Genomic DNA, 4,976 nt, shown 5'->3' on the forward strand with positions numbered 1-4,976 from the left:
CGTCGAGTGCAAGAACAAACTCGGCAAGTTGGTTGCATTTGTGTTTGGACTCGGCGAGTCCATCAGTGGACTCAGCGAGTCCACTATCCGGACAACCAAAAAATTGATTTTTAAAGCATTTAACAGCAAGTAGCATCAAGTATAATTGAAAACAACCCTAGGCTCTGATACCACTGTTCGGTTTTGAGCACTATAACACTTCCAAAGTGCACATACAACCCTAACTGCTTTGGATCTATGTTTTTCTAATTATACATGCATTTTCTTTTTCCAAAGCATTCACCCTAGCTAGCATACAATTGAAGCTATATATACTCCAAACATAGTTAGGATGCTTACCTCTTGAGTAGGGTAGAGTTCTTGACCTTTCGAAACTTGAGCACCTCAAGTGTGATGCCTCTAATGGTTCACAAACACCAATATGCAAGAGGAGGTTCTAAGAGAATAAGCTACTTGTCTCTATGGTTGGTGCAACCGATTTTGGTACATGGAGGGGGCAATTTATAGTTGTGGCAAGTGCTAGGGTTACACTTTGCAAACCCTAATGATCCATGACTTTCCACGTTCCAATGATCCATGGGTTTAACCTCCATGGACTATCTATGGGTTATATTATTGGTTTAGCCCACTTACATAATCATGGATCACTTAGCCCATACTATATGTATCATTGATTTACATAATCTATCCCTCCATATTTAATTAGTCTCTTTTTACCACAAAAATAATACAAATTAATTATTGGACAATACTAATTAAATAACCATATTAATATATTATACTTATAAAATATTAATAAATCATAAATAACCTTATTCTCATAAAAACATCCTATCTAATTGCACTGGTGAAGGCAACCCAAAAGGACCATGCTACTATGGGGAGTACATACAAGTTATAGTTATGGGTTTTGACACCAAATCCAACAATCTCAACTGGGCATGTATATTTCTAGGCTTTCACGGTTTGGTTTGTATATTCATAATGATACCATGAACGATTTAGGGTGTCCTTAATATATGTTTTCAGATATCGCTATCCAATTACAACTCGTCTTTGCTCAATGGATACAAAACAACCACTTTTTAGAACCTGATGCAACGGCTCCTGGTGCAACAGCAAGTACCAGTTTAACTTGGGGGGGGTGATTTAGTAGCAGTGGGCAGCAAGGTAGCTTTGTTACCTATTACATTAGGAATGGCAGATTTTTTGGTACATCACTTTCATGCATTTATGATTCATGTGACGGTATTGATACTTCTGAAAGGTGTTCTATTTGCTCGTAGCTCCCGTTTGATACCTGATAAAGCAAATCTTGGTTTTCGTTTTCCTTATGATGGGCCTGGAAGGGGGGGCATGTCAAGTATCAGCTTGGGATCATGTTTTCTTAGGACTATTCTGGATATACAATTCAATTCCAGTAGTTATATTTCATTTTAGTTCGAAAACGCAGTCAGATATTTGGGGCAGTATAAGCGATCAAGGATAAGTAACTCATATCACGGGAGGAAACTTTGCGCAGATTTCTATTACTATTAATGGGTGGCTCCGTGATTTCTTATGGGCACATGCATCTTAGGTAATTCAGTCTTATGGTTCTTCATTATCCTTATATGGCCTTTTTTCCTAGGTGATCATTTTGTATGGGCTTTTAGTTTGATGTTTTTATTCAGTGGACATGGTTATTGGCAAGAACTTATTGAATCCATCGTTTGGTCTAATAATAAATTAAAAGTTACTCTTGCTACCCAGCCGAGAGCCTTAAGCATTGTACAAGGACGTGCTATAGGAGTAACCCATTACCTTCTGGGTGGAATTGCCACAACATGGGCGTTCTTCTTAGCAAGAATTATTGTAGTAGGATAATGGCTAGGAGGATTTGAAAGGCATTATGGCATTCAGATTTACAAGGTTTAGCCAGGGCTAAGCTCAGGACACCACTACTCGTCGTATTTGGTTTTGTATTGCTACCGCGCATGACTTCGAGAGTCATGATGATATTACCGAGGAACGTCTTTATCAGAATATTTTTGCTTCTCACATCGGTCAATTAGCAATAATTTTTTTGTGGACTTCCGGAAATCTCTTTCATGTAGCTTGGCAAGGAAATTTTGAATCATGGGTACATGACCCTTTACATGTAAGACCTATTGCTCATGTAATTTGGGATCCTCATTTTGGTCAACCGGCTGTAAAAGCTTTTACTCGAGGGGGTGCTCTTGGCCCAGTGAATATCGCATATTCTGGTGTTTATCAGTGGTGGTATACAATCGGTTTACGAACTAATGAAGAGCTTTATACTAGAGCTCTTTTTCTATTATTAATTTCTGCCATATCTTTAATAGCGGGTTGGTTACAGCTACAAACGAAATGGAAACCGAGTGTTTCGTGGTTAAAAAAATGCAAAATCTCATCTCAATCATCATTTATCAGGACTCTTTGGCGTAAGTTCCTTGGCTTGGACAGGGCATTTAGTCCATGTCGCTATTCTTGCATCTAGAGGGGAGTACGTTCGATGGAATAATTTGATAGATGTATTACCACATCCCCAAGGGTTAGGCCCACTTTTTACAGGTCAGTGGAATCTTTATGCTCAAAATCCCGATTCAGGTAGTCATTTATTTGGTACCTCCCAAGGAGCAGGAACTACCATTTTAACTCTTCTTGGGGGATTCCATCCACAAACCCAAAGTTTATGGCTGACTGAAATGGCTCATCATCATTTAGCTATTGCATTTCTTTTTCTTATTGTTGGGCATATGTATAGAACTAATTTTGGGATTGGGCAGAGTATGAAAGATCTTTTAGATGCACATATCCCTCCGGGAGGGCGATTGGGACGTGGGCAAAAGGGCCTTTATGACACAATTAATAATTCGCTTCATTTTCAATTCGGCCTTGCTCTAGCTTCTTTAGGGGTTACTACTTCTTTGGTAGCTCAACACATGTACTCTTTACCCGCTTATGCATTTATAACACAAGACTTTACTACTCAAGCTGCATTATATACTCATAACCAATACATTGCAGGATTCATCATGACAATAGCTTTTGCTCATGGAGCTATATTTTTTATTAGGGATTACAATCCGGAACAGAATGAGGATAATGTATTGGCACGAATGTTAGAACATAAAGAAGCTATCATATCTCATTTAAGTTTGGCCAGCCTCTTTTTAGGTTTCCATACCTTGGGACTTTATGTTCATAATGATGTCGTGCTTGCCTTTGGTACTCCGGAGAAGCAAATCTTAATCGAACCTATATTTTCTCAATGGATACAATCTGCTCATGGTAAAACTTCATATGGGTTCGATATACTTTTATCTTCAACGAATAGCCCGACATTCAATGCGGGTCGAAGCATATGGTTGTCGGGTTGGTTAAATGCTATTAATGAGAATAGTAATTCACTATTCTTAACAATAGGTCCTGGGGACTTTTTGGTTCATTATGCTATTGCTCTGGGTTTACATACAACTACGTTGATCTTAGTAAAAGGTGCGTTAGATGCACGTGGTTCCAAGTTAATGCCAGATAAAAAGGATTTCGGGTATAGTTTTCCGTGCGATGGCCCAGGACGAGGCGGTACTTGTGATATTTCGCCTTGAGACGCATTTTATTTGGCAGTTTTTTGGATGTTAAATACCATTGGATGGGTTACTTTTTATTGGCATTGGAAGCACATTACATTATGGCAGGGTAATGTTTCGCAATTTAATGAATCTTCCACTTATTTGATGGGCTGGTTAAGAGATTATTTATGGTTAAACTCTTCACAACTTATTAATGGATATAACCCATTTGGTATGAATAGTTTATCAGTCTGGGCATGGATGTTTTTATTTGGACAACTGGTTTAGGCTACTGGATTTATGTTTTTAATTTCCTGGCGTGGATATTGGCAGGAATTGATTGAAACTTTAGCATGGGCTCATGAACGCACACCTTTGGCCAATTTGATTCGTTGGAGAGATAAACCGGTGGCACTTTTCATTGTACAAGCAAGATTGGTTGGATTAGCCCACTTTTTTGTGAATTGAATATTTTGTATCCGCGATAATCTCATTTCTTTCGATGAAAAAGAGATCCACCTTCTTATCTTATATTTCTACATCTAGGATCCGACTTGTATCATGGATACTAATAGGAACTTAATGAGTATGGCAAAAAAAAAAAGTTTGAGTCAGAGGGAAAAGAAGAGGCAAAAATTGGAACAAAAATATCATTTGATTCGTCGATCCTCAAAAAAAAGAAATAAGCAAAGTTCGATCGTTGAGTGACAAATGGGAAATTTATGGAAAGTTACAATCCCCACCGCGGAATAGTGCGCCTAAACGCCTTCATCGACATTGTTTTTCAACTGGAAGACCAAGAGCTAACTATCGAGACTTTGGACTATCCGGACACATACTTCGTGAAATGGTTCATGCATGTTTGTTGCCAGGTGCGACAAGATCGAGTTGGTAAGGATTAAAATATCTCTTTATTTCATTTCTAAAATCGATGATCATAGACGGCCTCTTTACCATTCTGTATAAATAGGCTATTCTATTTTTACAGATATGGTAGATGGGTTCATTCAATCCTTGCTTGTCTATTAGTTTTCAGTTCTTCTCTTCGGCACGGGGTAGAGGAGTTTGGTAGCTCGCAAGGCTCATAACCTTGAGGTCACGGGTTCAAATCCTGTCTCTGCAATACTTTTTGTCAAAAAAATGTATGTTTTACTCTGGTAACTAGTAATTAGTTAACACTTTTTGTTTTGGGGTAGAAGGAAAAAAGGGGAAGGATAGAATCACTACACTATCACTACACTATGAAGGCTATCTATACCTTTCGCATTTTACATTTTATGATATTAGATATTCAATAAATGACTACATTTTGGGCGGATAGCGGGAATTGAACCCGCGTCTTCTCCTTGGCAAAGGGAAATTTTACCATTCGACCATATCTGCTTTTTTTCATTCTTGATA

This window comes from Lactuca virosa, chromosome 4 (assembly GCF_052849685.1).
Source record: "Lactuca virosa cultivar CGN04683 chromosome 4, Lactuca_virosa_CGN04683_v6, whole genome shotgun sequence".
Classification (NCBI taxonomy): Eukaryota; Viridiplantae; Streptophyta; class Magnoliopsida; order Asterales; family Asteraceae; genus Lactuca; species Lactuca virosa.